This window comes from Entelurus aequoreus, linkage group LG04 (genome assembly GCF_033978785.1).
Source record: "Entelurus aequoreus isolate RoL-2023_Sb linkage group LG04, RoL_Eaeq_v1.1, whole genome shotgun sequence".
NCBI classification, from domain to species: Eukaryota; Metazoa; Chordata; class Actinopteri; order Syngnathiformes; family Syngnathidae; genus Entelurus; species Entelurus aequoreus.
The window spans coordinates 47,862,544-47,878,222 of record NC_084734.1 but is presented as its reverse complement, the minus strand read 5'-3'; the positions used below and the strand labels follow the sequence as shown (position 1 = coordinate 47,878,222).

At 41.7% G+C, this 15,679-nt stretch overlaps 1 protein-coding gene across 3 annotated transcripts in view; it reads left to right on the top strand.

Annotated features, from left to right (window-relative positions):
* Positions 1-15,679, top strand: part of hivep2a (HIVEP zinc finger 2a) — a 141,789-nt gene that overhangs the window by 17,964 nt on the left and 108,146 nt on the right. For 2 of the 3 annotated variants that reach the window (XM_062045034.1, XM_062045032.1), the window contains exon 1: positions 11,379-11,688. The exons of the other annotated variant lie outside the window; for it this stretch is intronic. The gene's annotated coding sequence lies outside the window, so the exon portion shown is untranslated. Of the gene's footprint in view, positions 1-11,378; positions 11,689-15,679 lie in introns of those variants that run through there. 3 annotated transcript variants of the gene reach the window in all.

Genomic DNA, 15,679 nt, shown 5'->3' with positions numbered 1-15,679 from the left:
GATGAAATTAAGAAGGTGTTCCAGTCTTGTTAGAAAACACACTCAGTTTATACGCTGGGATCTATGAAACTTCCGTTCACTCACATCTTGGTGAAACCTTCCTATTTAAACCAGGCTCCTTCAGCACCTAGTCTTCTGCATTGGCTACTCGCTGACTTCTTGAAAATGTACCAAAACAGCTCAGCAAGTTCCTGATTCACGGTTGTTTTACTTCCAAGCCAACAGTGGAGGCAAACAATGAAAGGAGGATTCAAGCTGCAGTCATATGAGGCCAGCGACTCATGACTCACACTCTGGGACTGAAGCCCCACTCCATGATGAGAGAGAATTTGCAAAAATGTGTGTGTGTGTGTGTGTGTGTGTGTGTGTGTGTGTGTGTGTGTGTGTGTGTGTGTGTGTGTGTGTGTGTGTGTGTGTGTGTGTGTGTGTGTGTGTGTGTGTGTGTGTGTGTGTGTGTGTGTGTGTGGGTGTGTGTGCTTGTGTGTGTATGTGTATGTGTATGTGTATGTGTATGTGTAGGTGTGTGTGTGTGTGTGTGTGTGTGTGTGTGTGTGTGTGTGTGTGTGTGTGTGTGTGTGTGTGTGTGTGTGTGTGTGTGTGCGTGTGTGCTCTAATTACTGCTATCCAAATCTCCAGGACAGATGATGGACTCGTCCATTCAGAGAAACGATGTCACATGTGTTCTGGGCCAAAGACAACAACGTCCACTCTGGAGGCTGACAGCAACATCTCTGACCACACCCATCTTTAGTCATTTGTATCTTGACACTTGTCACCGTGTGTGTCTGCAAACACACGCAGTCGTGTTTATTGGTGAATTAATCTGTCACCATCGTAACATCGTAACCGTCATTTAAGTGTAATAATAAATGAACCACTCTTGATCGTGAAACCTAAAAACACTACGAGTTCTTGTGACTTTTTTTTTTCTGTTTTATTTGTTGTGTTCTTGTCAACATCATTGTACTTAGCAGCCTAAGAGATGCAATTCATACATGTCACAAACATTCCAGATGTTCTCAACATCTTGCGTGCGCGGACATTTCCACTGATGCCCTCAATGGTAAAAATACATTCTTATAATCTGCACCTTTATTCAAACCCTCATCACAATGTAAAGGCTTCTTCCATGTCCCTTAAAGCAGCCGTCCACTGTTCACCTGTCATTTATCTGCTGTGTCCTACTTATTAGTCCAAGGGTGTCCAAAGTGCACACTGGGGGTCATTTCCAGCCTACGGCTTGGTTTTCATTGTCCCTCAGCATACCGTACATTAAAAAAAATCATCAAATTTATAATGAGATATATTATTAGGTATTAAAGCAATTTGCATTCAAACCAATCAAACCATGGAGGCATTGCGGAAATATTGATATAACAATCTTGCCGTCCTTCATATTCCTCCAAACAAGCTGTTTGGAATTTGCCCAACTTGTGACGTTTTTCCAATTGGTGACATCAGCAGATATACACAATAGAGATTTAACCGAAGAACGCTTTGCGCGAGTCCGCCATTGTAGTCCGCACTGTAGTCACTAAGTTCGTTCTTTTTCTCTGTCCTCTTGTTGTGGGGCAGTCTGGCTCGTACATGCATTCTACACTGTTGCCATTTCTAATACAAAGTAGTATATAGTTCTAATTTTCTGTCAGTAGACTCAATATGGCAGCACTAAAAACTACAACATGGCTAAAAGGGAAAAGACGCTGTCGAAATGGAGGCACTTAAAAAAGACCGCCCCAAAATGAAGAGACGGTCAGAAAGCGGTTTCAAGATGGTCTGTAATGTAAAACATAACCTATGCAACATTTTGACCAGAGGACCCCCATTACATGTTATGTAGATAGGGGTCCCCAACATACTTGCCAACCCTCCCGAATTTTCCGGGAGACTCCCGAATTTCAGTGCCTCTCCCGAAAATCTCCCGGGACAACCATTCTACCGAATTTCTCCCTATTTCCAGCCGGACTTAAGGAACGCCCCCCAGGTCCGTGCGGACCTGAGTGAGGACAGCCTGTCGTCACGTCCGCTTTTCCTTCATATAAACAGTGTGCCGGCCCAGTCACGTTATAACTTCTATGGCTTTTGGAGAGTGCAACAAGAAGACACAGCAGAAGAACGAAGAATAGACTTTTGTGCGTGCTACACAGCAATGCATCATCAGAGAGGGTATTCAGCATGGTTAGAAAGATAGTGACAGAAAATAGAACGAGTATGGACAATTCAACCTTAAACTCACTCCTTTCCTGCAAATTAAATTTCACAGATGCTGCCCATACCTATGCTCCTTCAAAGGCTGTGCCACTGGCTGCAAAGCATTGCACTTTCAAATACAACAATGAGTAGAGGAGTGTTATGTGTGTGTATATGAGTAAATAAATGAACACTGAAGTTCAAGTATTTATTTTATATATATATATATATATATATATATATATATATATATATATATATATATATATTGAATTAACTGAAAGTCAAGTATTAATTTTATTTATATTTATATATATATATATAGTGAATTTTAGCTTTAAATATACTCCTCCCCCCTTAACCCCGCCCCCCGGCCCGCTGAATTAGTGGGAGCCCTGGGCTTGTTTCTTTGCAATGAGATCCCCATCACGTTGACGGTTACCTGCTGGGGAATGCAGATGAAAATCAGCCTTTGGCTAGAATCTTTCACATTTATATTTTATATGTTCATTAATGTGCATTATATCATGTCACAAAGTTATAACAAATACAAACCCCGTTTCCAAATGAGTTGGGAAATTGTGTTAGATGTAAATATAAACGAAATACAATGATTTGCAAATAATTTTCAACCCATATTCAGTTGAATATGCTACAAAGACAACATATTTGATGTTCAAACTGATAAACATTTTTATTTTTGCAAATAATCATTAACTTTAGAATTTGATGCCAGCAACACGTGACAAAGAAGTTGGGAGAGGTGGCAATAAATACTGATAAAGTTGAGGAATGCTCATCAAACACTTATTTGGAACATCCCACAGGTGAACAGGCAAATTGGGAACAGGTGGTTGCCATGATTGGGTATAAAAGTAGATTCCATGAAATGCTCAGTCATTCACAAACACGGATGGGGCGAGGGTCACCACTTTGTCAACAAATGCGTGAGCAAATTGTTGAACAGTTTAAGAAAACCTTTCTCAACCAGCTATTGCAAGGAATTTAGGGATTTCACCATCTACGGTCCGTAATATCATCAAAGGTTTCAGAGAATCTGGAGAAATCACTGCACGTAAGCAGCTAAGCCCGTGACCTTCGATCCCTCAGGCTGTACTGCATCAACAAGCGACATCAGTGTGTAAAGGATATCACCACATGGGCTCAGGAACACTTCAGAAACCCACTGTCAGTAACTACAGTTGGTCGCTACATCTGTAAGTGCAAGTTAAAACTCTCTTATGCAAGGAGAAAACCGTTTATCAACAACACCCAGAAACGCTGTCGGCTTCCAAATCAGAGAAATGTTCCTCAACACAAAGGTAAACATTCCTGTGTTTCTCTGAAACCACATTGGATCAAAGTATTTCTGACTCAGAGATAGAAATAGAAAACTTTTCGGTTATCAGAAAGGACAGGAATAAACACGGTGGGGCCGTTTGTATGTATATTCACCAAGATATTAAACACATAACTCGCACTGATCTTAACCACAATGACCTGGAATCTGTGTGGGCAAAAATCAAATTTAAAAACGCTAAGCCGGTACTAATAGGGACTGTTTATAGACCCCCTAATCAGAGTGATTTCTATGGGGCTCTGGAGGAGTGCTTGGCTGGGACAGACAACGTGGAGAAAATTATAACTGGGGATTTGAACACAGATATTCAACACAGAGATGCGCCTGTCTTCGGATCCTACAGCAAGTTTTGTAATCTGCATGGTCTTTCCCAGCTAAAAGCACTACCTACAAGGGTGTGTGATTTCCACCCAATCAACCATAGATCTCATTCTCACTTCAGGCCTAAAATAAAAAAATAGTGGGGTCATGATCTGTGGTCTTAGCGACCACTATCTAACCTTCTGCACCCGCAAAATAGCTAAACCCAAAACCAATGGCCACATAACAGCCCAATCCAGATCCCTTAAAAAATACTCCAGTGATAATTTCAATTTAAAATTAGATGAGTGGGACCGGTCCCCTGTGCTCGCGAGCAACCTGGTCGATGTTGCTTGGGATCGCTTCAAAACGGCGTTCCTAAAGATACTAAATGACATGGCTCCCGTGAAAACAGTCAGGATCAAAGCTCGCTCGGAACCATGGATGCTACAAAGACAACATATTTGATGTTCAAACTGATAAACATTTTTTTTTGTGCAAATAATCATTAACTTTAGAATTTGATGCCAGCAACACGTGACAAAGAAGTTGGGAAAGGTGGCAATTAATACTGATAAAGTTGAGCAATGCTCATCAAACACTTATTTGGAACATCCCACAGGTGAACAGGCAAATTGGGAACAGGTGGTTGCCATGATTGGGTATAAAAGTAGATTCCATGAAATTCTCAGTCATTTAAAACAGGGACAAATTTTCAAGCGTTGACCGATCCGCAGCTACAAAAAGGTTGGGGACCACTGATTTAAAAGACAGAGACAGAAAGTACTCCGAATACCAAAAGTGTAAAACAGAAGTAGATAAACAACCCAATAATATCAACCTCAAATCACTCCTTTCAACTCTCAAAAAGCAATGCAATAAATTAAGAAATAAGTCAACCAATCTGACTAAATCCTTAAAAAAAAATTAGATTAACGACAAAATAGAGGAAAACACAAATAAGCCACGTGAGCTCTGGAAAATTCTCAACAACCAGCTTCCTGGTTGCAGCCAGAAACTTAAAACCAGACTTACCAACATCAGCATCAAGGAGGGTGACTCCCTCATTACAGACAAAATGGAGGTAGCTAGCAGGCTTAATGCCTTTTTCACCAGCATAGCCGCAACTCTTGTCAACAAGCTGTCTCACCACTCTGGTCGCTGGTGTAGAACACATTAAAGCCTTCTACAGAAAGCTAGGAGTATCCAACGATGATTTCAAATTAGAAATGGTCACAGCTGATGAGGTGTTTAAAAAATTGAGCGCGCTCCACCCAAACAAGGCCACCGGCCTTGATAATATTCCCTCTAGATTTCTCAGGGACTCTGCCTCCATCATTGCCCCGATCATCACGCACATAATAAACCTATCAATTACACAAGGCCAAGTACCAAAAGATTTTAAGATAGCAAGAGTAAATCCCCTCTTTAAAAAAGGAAGCAAATTGGAACCTGGCAACTACCGACCTGTTTCTATTCTCAGTTCCATTTCGAAAGTAATGGAAAAAATAGTTTATGAACAGGTCGATAGTTACCTTGCCACTAATAAAGTCATGTGCAAATTCCAATCCGGCTTCAGAACTAACCACTCCACTGACACATGCCTTCTCTATCTGACCGACCACATCAAACATGAGGTGGACGCAGGCAAATACTGCGGCATGGTCATGCTGGACCTTCAGAAGGCCTTTGACACCGTTAACCACGCTATACTGTTGGATAAGCTCAGAGCAATCGGATTCAACAAAACCTCATGGAGCTGGATGCAATCTTACTTGGAGGGGAGGGAGCAGGTGGTAGAGGTAAACGGAACCGTGCCCCCCCTCTCAGTGAGCTGTGGAGTCCCCCAAGGCAGTATATTGGGGTCTTTTCTGTTCCTAATATACATAAACGACTTGTCATCGGCATGCGACTGTGAATTGTTTTTGTTTGCAGATGACTCGGCCTTGCTGGTATCAGACAGGGACAAGTCACAGGTGGAGAAAATCCTCAGTGCTGAGCTATGTAGAACTTGCACCTGGCTCGCTGACAACAAGCTATCAATACACTTGGGTAAAACGGAATCCATCCTATTTGGGTCCCACATCAACCTTAAGAAAGTCAATGACTTCACTATAAAAGTGGGTGACATTGTTATCACCAGGAAAGATGAGGTCACCTACCTAGGTTCCATTCTAGAGGCTAATCTTTCCTGTGATAAAATGGCAACCAAGGTAATCAAAAAGGTCAACCAACGAACGAGATTTCTCTACAGAATCTCCTCTCTGGTCAACAAAAGCACCATGAGGATTCTGGCGGGAACTCTCGTTCAACCCTTTTTCGATTACGCATGCACCTCCTGGTACCCTAGCACCTCCAAAACCCTCAAATCTAAACTCCAAACATCCCAGAACAAGCTAGTCAGATTACTTTTAGACCTCCACCCCAGATCCCACCCCAGATCCCACCTCACTCCTACCCACTTCTCCAAAGTGGGCTGGCTCAAGGTGGAGGACAGAGTAAAACAACTTGCACTGAGCCTAGTCTATAATATCCGCTACACCTCCCTGATACCGAAGTACATGTCAAACTACTTCCTTGACCTAAATGACCGCCATAACTACAACACCAGGGGGAGCTCCACTAACCACGTTAAACCCAGATTCCGAACTAACAAAGGTTAGGTCATTCTCTTTCTATGCCACATCAATGTGGAATGCGCTCCCATCAGGTATAAAAGAAAGGGCATCTCTATCCTCCTTCAAAACCGCAATAAAAGTTCACCTCCAGGCAGCTACAACCCTAAACTAACACCCTCCCCGGATTGCTAATAATCAAAGTAAACAATCAAATGCAGATACTTTTTCTTATGCCTTCTGATCTCTCTCTCTCTCTCTCTCTCTCTCTCTCTCTCTCTCTCTCTCTCTCTCTCTCTCTCTCTCTCTCTCTCTCTCTCTCTCTCTCTCTCTATGTATGTATGTATGTATGTATGTCCACTACTTGCTGTCCATATCCTAGCAAGTCAGACATACACTGTTTCAATGTCCATTTCTCTGTTCTCCTCCACACCCCGGATTGTAAATAATGTAAATAATTCAATGTGATTATCTTGTGTGATGACTGCATTATGATGATAGTATATATCTGATAGTATATATCTGTATCATGAATCAATTTAAGTGGACTCCGACTTAAACAAGTTGAAAAACGTATTCGGGTGTTACCATTTAGTGGTCAATTGTACTGAATATGTACTTCACTGTGCAACCTACTAATAAAAGTCTCAATTAAACAAACATTCGCTGGGCCTGAGCTCATCTAAGATGGACTGATACAAAGTGTAAAAGTGTTCTGTGGTCTGACGAGTCCACATTTCAAATTGTTTTTGGAAACTGTGGACGTCGTGTCCTCCGGACCAAAGAGGAAAAGAACCATCCGGATTGTTATAGGCGCAAAGTTGAAAAGCCAGCATCTGTGATGGTATGGGGGTGTATTAGTGCCCAAGACATGGGTAACTTACACATCTGTGAAGGCGCCATTAATGCTGAAAGGTACATACAGGTTTTGGAGCAACATATGTTGCCATCCAAGCATTGTTACCATGGACGCCCCTGCTTATTTCAGCAAGACAATGCCAAGCCACGTGTTACATCAACGTGGCGTCATAGTAAAAGAGTGCGGGTACTAGACTGGCCTGCCTGTAGTCCAGACCTGTCTCCCATTGAAAATGTGTGGCGCATTATGAAGCCTAAAATACCACAACGGAGACCTCCGGACTGTTGAACAACTTAAGCTGTACATCAAGCAAGAATGGGAAAGAATTCCACCTGAGAAGCTTAAAAAATGTGTCTCCTCTGTTCCCAAACGTTTACTGAGTGTTGTTAAAAGGAAAGGCCATGTAACACAGTGGTGAACATGCCCTTTCCCAACTACTTTGGCACGTGTTGCAGCCATGAAATTCTAAGTTAATTATTATTTGCAAAAAAAAATTAAATTTATGAGTTTGAACATCAAATATCTTGTCTTTGTAGTGCATTCAATTGAATATGGGTTGAAAAGGATTTGCAAATCATTGTATTCCGTTTATATTTACATCTAACACAATTTCCCAACTCATATGGAAACGGGGTTTGTATAACAAATGGCAACTTCCTATGAAGAGTTTGATTGTACATCTATGAACAAGCTTATTGGTGTGTCTAGTAGGACAGGCGAAAGTTAAGTCGGAGAAAATGCAGTCGTTGATAAATTATTTAATGTTTCTCTGCGGCCCGGTAGCAAATGTGTCACGGACCGGTACCCGGACCGGTGGTTGGAGACCACTGATGTAGATCACAAGGAAGTCTTTTAAATGCAGAAAAAAAAATCATAATATGACCCCTTTAAGGGAGAATTTGTAGATGTTCACGTCCTCTTTGTGTTTGTGTTAGTGTGTTTATGTGAGTGTGTGTGTGTGTGTGTGTGTGTGTGTGTGTGTGCGTGCGTGCGTGCGTGCGTGCATGTCTTACTGGGTATGTAAAGCAAATATGTAAAAGGTCGCATCACAGGCTGCTGCAGGCCGCAGTCGCCATGGTGCTCCGTTGCCACGGCGTCACCGCTGACGAGGTCACGCACCGATTAGCCTCTTATAGGTGAAGGCAGACGTTAATCCACTTATAGCTGGCCAGCACTGACACACACACACGCACGCACGCACACACAAATACACACACCCACACACACATCTACATATAGTTTAGAAGCTGTGCACATCTCAAATGACAAAGTTACCTCCACAGTGCTGCGTCCCATATCAGTCCTTTGGTGACAATTGAACATCCCTTCACTTTCACAGGCAGTCCCCAATGTGTGGACACTGGTATATCCATCCCGTATTTTATACAGTTATTAAAAATAATAATTTCAGGGGTGTCAAATATAAAGAGTTGACTCATGTGATTAATCACAAAAAATGATGTATGCGAAATTATTATACTGTATATACAGATCCAGGTTCTTATAGCAGTTTATTTTGACCGCATGCTCTTTTACCTTTTGATGGATGGTTACTTGATAGGCACATCAGCTTGCTATATGTCAGTGATCAGGTCATTGCATACACCAGTGCAAAGGTGAGTGAGGAGACTCTTATACTTGCTGCATGGCAAACTTTACTCCAAAATACAGTAAATCTGACTGAAATTTAGATAAAACATTTTGCAAAGTTTGAGAAAATAAATGACATGTATTCAAGTTAAGATTAATTTTATGTTTCTGTATGACATTCTGACAATAATGTTGCATTTTTAACCAAATATCGGGGTCTATTTTATTAGGTGAGTAATAAATTGTGATTATTCATCCATGACTAATCCAAACTCAATATGACAAAAAAAAAAACATGCATCAAAAATTATTCATAGCACACATTTATTTGATATACAGTTGGCTATATAATATACATAAATAGTTTATTATTATGTTCCCCATGTTACGTATGTAATCATTGACGTTCATTTGTCTGACAGTTAGTTAGTTAGCAAAGTAACCCAATTAGTTATTGATGGATTTTCATTGAACTTTTAGGAAATGCTCAAAATGAAATAAGGAAGAAGTGATTACATTTTGGACCTTATCCAGATAATTTTTATTTTGTTACTCTATGTTTACAATACTCGTTTCAACTTGCGTTTGTGTGTGTATGCTCGCGGCCCTGCCTTAATTCATACAAAGATAGTGATTAACTGACAAAAAGATTAACTCAGTCTTTTTAATTCTGATGTACTGTAGATGGCTCATAAAGGGACGGGCAAGTTTTTATTAAACTTTTAGGAAATTGGATAAGAAACAAAGGATTACATTTTGGAAGTGATTGAGATCACTGTCTGGATTTGGGACTTTTTTACTTTTGGAAAATAGGATCTGGCGGAGGTCTGCACTCTTCGGGCTCTTCTGTAGTTATTTATTTAATTCAGATATTATTATACATGTTATATTTTTACATACGGGATGTCGTTGTGGCTTGTGCAGCCCTTTGAGACACTCGTGATTTAGGGCTTTTTAAGTAAACATTGATTGATTGATTGATTGATATTTGTATATTGTTTTATTTTTTTTATTATGCTATTATGAATTATTAAGTAATTAAATGTAACTTTTACCTTCCCATACGTGTATATGACATTTCCAGACTTTAGGATGGAAATCGGAATCCAGAAGAGTCAAGGTTGTCTGAAAGTTGTAAAGTATTGACATGAAGTGATTGAATTCTGATTGCATCACCTACAAACGTATTCATGCTACCTCCAAAGCCCACATACCAGCCTGCATACTTTGATTAGCCCCTGCATTCTGTAGAATTTTCCAGAAAGCCCAAATGGCTCATTTCTGGCCCCCTGGAAAATACTTTTTGCTCCTAAAGGTCTGCATCGTTAGTTCTTCATTTGAGAACATCCTAGTAGACACGTTCCAATGCGCTTTCTCTTGTCTCATGTCGGAAATTTCCAGGTTTCTGTAATTCAGATAGAAATTCAGTAGGATCAGGATGTCAGACTGACACATGACCTGGTCATGTCTCTAATCCAGTGGTTCTTAACCTTGTTGGAGATACCGAACCCCACCAGTTTCATATGCGCATTCACCGAACCCTTCTTTAGTGAAAAATAAAAATAAAACATTTTCAAATTCAAGACAAAGTTATGTTTTTTTTACTGGTGCACAAAATGAACTCTGCATGAACATCACCTTGTTCAAAGAACAAAACCAACACAGTGCATGAACGCACAACAAATTACACACCTGTAAATCAGATGGAAAATTAGAGGGAACATTGTTTGGGGGTATCCATAATACGCCGATAGGGAAAAGTTTTTATTTACATGTCATGACCTCTGCGGCAGAGGATCCGCCGTACCCCTGAGGCCGACTCACCGAACCCCCAGGGTTCGATCGAACCCAGGTTAAAAACCACTGCTCTAATCCCAATATTTAAACAACTCTCAGTATGATAGAGGACAAATACAATTCATATAAATGCCTATACTTTTCGGACAAGACCGATCAAAAGTCAGCATTATTATTTTTGAAAAGACTGATTTGTTGTATTCGAACTTAATCAAGTGTCATGGCGAGTGTAAGGATGAACGGGTAACTGCCAGACATACTGTCTAACCCAGAGAGACAGTCAGATTAACTGTCAGGCAGTTGGTCAGACAGGCATTGAGACTGTCAGACAGTAGTTTGACAGACAGTCATTAAGACTGTCAGATGGACAGACAGACAGATAGAGTAGTTAGACAGTCATATACACGAGTTAGACATACAGACAGTCCAGAGGTGACGGGGAATCCTGCTCTCTCCAAGTCGGCAGACAGAGCTTCGACCTCGGCCAGTGCTCCCGATCCTCTCCTCCCCTCCCTCTGTCCTGGTTGCCGCTGGGAGATCCGACGACGTCACACACTTACACGCGCGCGCGCAAGCACTCACACACTAACTGTCTCTCTCTCTCTCATGCCTCTCTCCTTGCTGCTTCTATTCTGGGAAGCGTCGCTCGGAATAACCCCCGTGTGCGTGTGTGTGTGTGTGTGTGTGTGTGTGTGCGTGTAAGCGTGTGTGTCTTCGGATCTTACCCTGACACACACACACTCTCGCATTCGCTGTGCGGCTGACTGCAGCGGAGGAGCTCCGGCACCAGAAATCCGGTCGGAGAGGATTCCTTCCATTTTTACACGCAACTTTTTCCTCCACCTCGCTCGCTCCTCTTTCGTGGACCCCCAGCCGCCGTCCTCTGGAATCGGACCGGCGAACCGAGAAGCGTCAAGCTCGCCTGGAACCGGACCTCCTAAAATCGAGGCGGCTTGTTGTCATTCGGCGGACGGCAGGTATAGGGGCTGTCATGGGAAGAGGGCTCCGGGCTAGGTGGCTGCCAGGCGACTGTGTCGAGTAATCGCGAGCGGGTGAGGGTACGGCGATGCTGGGGGAATACCCGGGGCACGCGTCGCCTTGCATGCATATTACCAGTGTTGCGTAACACCCGGAGGAATCTGCACGGCTGAGCTGGCTGCTGCCAGGCGGGGAGACATGGACGCAGCGGCGGGCTGAGGCTGGAAGTCAAGCCGTGAATCCTCATGCTAGAAGCGGCTTGTGCACACACCGCTTTCACCTGCTGTCATTCTGATCACTTTTGTGATTATTGCCGTCAATGTGTGCTGTCGGGAAGTCATTTGTCACTGGGCGCGTTCCTTGTTAGTGCAACCTAACAATACGATGATTCCAACCTCATGCACTTCGTTAGTGTTAGTGTCCACCACCTCCTATATGTGTTTGACTTTACGTGCACTGTTTGTTTCCTCTGTATGAAAGAGCAAGCGATGGTGGGTGGTGCGCTGGCTGGTTCCGGGAATGTTCCATGACGTGTTGCCGTCTGGAGGAGGGCCCCAGCCGGGGAGACTCCGACACACGACAGGTGTCCCTGAAATCATTTGTGTCCCCTGCCCTGACTTCAAAGGGGGCAGAGTTACCTTCAGTGTTTAGATACCAGCGACATGTCCTTGTTAAGAAACTCCTTATGCTGCTTATTAGTACATAATATTACAAACTGTGGATTGTCACGATCATGCCTTAAAGGCCTACTGAAATGAATTTTTTTTATTTAAACGGGGATAGCAGATCTATTCTATGTGTCATACTTGATCATTTCGCGATATTGCCATATTTTTGCTGAAAGGATTTAGTATAGAACAACGACGATAAAGATTGCAACTTTTGGTATCTGATAAAAAAAAGGCTTGCACCTACCGGAAGTAGCGTGACGTAGTCAGTTGAACATATACGCAAAGTTCCCTATTGTTTACAATGATGGCCGCATGAAGTGAGAGAGATTCGGACCGAGAAAGCGACAATTTCCCCATTAATTTGAGCGAGGATGAAAGATTTGTGGATGAGTAAAGTGCAAGTGAAGGACTAGTGGGGAGTTGAAGCTATTCAGATAGGGAAGATGCTGTGAGAGCCGGGGGTGACCTGATATTCAGCTGGGAATGACTACAACAGTAAATAAACACAAGACATATATATACTCTATTAGCCACAACACAACCAGGCTTATATTTAATATGCCACAAATTAATCCTGCATAATAACACCTGCGTGTTTGTTATGCTAGCTCCTAGCTCCTCTGCTAGCTCCTAGCTCCATAGAACACGCCAATACAATTCAAACACCTGATCAACACACACAATCACTCAGCCCAAAAGACCGTTCACCTAACCCAAGGTTCATAAAGCTTATATATTTTTAAAAAGTTACGTACGTGACGCGCACGTAGGTACGGTCCTCTGCTAGCTCCTAGCTCCATAGAACACGCCAATACAATTCAAACACATGATCAACACACACAATCACACAGCCCAAAAGACCGTTCACCTAACCCAAGGTTCATAAAGCTTATATATTTTAAAAAAGTTACGTACATACGCAAAAAAAAGCCAAAGCTGCATACTCACAGTAGCACGTCTGCGTCTTTGTCATCCAAATCAAAGTAATCCTGGTAAGAGTCTGTGTTGTCCCAGTTCTCTACAGGCGTCTGTGTATCCAAGTCAAATGTCCTCCTGGTTAGAGTCTCTGTTATCCGAGTTCTTCCATCTTGACTGCATCTTTCGGGAATGTAAACAAAGAAGCGCCGGCTGTGTACTGTTGTGGCTGACTACGTTCGAAAAATACGTCCATTTCGCACCGACAACTTTCTTCTTTGCTTGCTCAGCTTCCTTCTTCATAATGCAATGAACATGATTGAAACAGATTCACGAACACAGATGTCCAGAATACTGTGGAATTATGAAATGAAAACAGAGCTTTTTCGTATTGGCTTCAATGTGGAAGGCATACCCGTGTTCGCCGGGCTACGTCATGCGCATACGTCATCCTCAGAGGCGTTTCGAACCGGAAGTTTAGCGGCAAATTTAAAATGTCACTTTATAAGTTAACCCGGCCGTATTGGCATGTGTTATAATGTTAAGATTTCATCATTGATATATAAACTATCAGACTGCGTGGTCGGTAGTAGTGGGTTTCAGTAGGCCTTTAATGGTCAAATATGTTGTTAGTGATGTAACCTGTGACATTTATGTAATGTAATGTGCATTTGTGGCTAAAAATGTGCTTAAATAATGTTTTTGATGATCTTTACGTGTTCTTATTAGTATTTTTATCGCTGCATGACAATGGTACGCAAAAGTGCACCATGTAATTCCTTCAATCAAAGAGGCAATTTAAACCTTTCGTTATTGATGATCCCAAGTATGTGGCCCTGCGATGAGGTGGCGACTTGTCTAGTGTGTACCTCGCCTACCGCCCGAATGCAGCTGAGATAGGCTCCAGCGCCCCCCCTGCGACCCCGAAAGGGACAAGCGGTAGAAAATGGATAGGATGGATGTATGTTAGAACAGCATCTGAGGTTTATAAAGGAGACACACAAAACTGTAGGCTGAAATAACGTGTCCCCTAATAACATCATCTTTGAATGATGAAATTTGTCCAAATTGTTGATAATTACAGACATATAGCAGCTTAGCAACATTACACTTTTGTATGAAATAGAGAAAGTTATAAGGACATTGTCATGCAGCAATATATACTAATAAGTAAAACACGTAATATACAGATTAGCAAAAGCATTTATGTGACATGTTACATTATAAACAACATCTTTGACAATCAAGGCATGATTTTAAAAATCCGCATTCTGTATTATCTGAACACATAATGTAGCTACACCCCCTCTGAATTCTGCTCCCGTGGCAGGGAATACAAATTATTTCAGGGATACAAAATCTTGCATGACTTCGGCCTCTAAAGCTGCAAGATGGCTCAGTCAGCCTTACTTCCCTGTTTTATTTGCAGACTGTGTATCATAATCCTGTGATGCCCCCTCCCTTTCCGTTCCGCAGCAAGGGTCATAGGTTAAAGGTCATTGTCAAAGTCTATTGTGTGCAACAGGTGGCAGGCATGTTGCTGAAGGACACTGCAGCCCAGAATCAATACCATAGCCACTAACATTAAAAAATATGCTACGGCTTTTCAAATAATAACAAAAGTTAATAAGGACTGTATATTTTCTCAAGAAGCTGAGACATTGAGCAGTCAGGCTTTTCATTCCATTTAAGAATGGGTTAACCATCCAGATAGTCTGAAATTGTGCTCTGACCTGCATGATTTCGCTCAAGACATCAGGAAAGTATTATTGAGAAATCAGCACTGTCAACATGAGCTATGTTTGTGGTTATCAGTAATGGTGATTGAGGTGAATGACTATGTGGTAAGATTTTGAATGTATTCTATTGTGTATTTATTGTCTTAACCTACCTGCAGATGGAAAATACCTTTAGCTAAATCTGGTGTAAATTATCTCTTCTTTTTGTAAAGATGAATGTATGTGTTCACACATTGCCCCTGTCAAATATTCTCAAACATATACTAATATTGCAAGGACAACTAGAGATGAAGATTTGTATAGATATTGAGCGTAAATTCTGCAGGGCTGAAGTTCAACTGGAATGCTGAAGAGGAAAAGTGGAATATTTTTAGGATGTGAAAAGTTGTTATTTTGAATGTTTTTATGCTGGAGTGGTTTGAGAAATGTGGAAAAATTATATTAATTTCCATGGGAATCATGCGACCGGAAAAGCTGGGAGAACTGGGATTTTTTGGGAGGCTTCATTTTGTAACATTGTGAGTCTTAGAATGTTTGTATGTTGAAATGGTTTGAATGTGGTAGGAAAAGTGAAAGTAGTTTAGAGCGGAATATAAATATTACATAGAATAATATGTACAACATATGTATGGTATGATACCTGTGATTTTTCTCAGTCATCCATT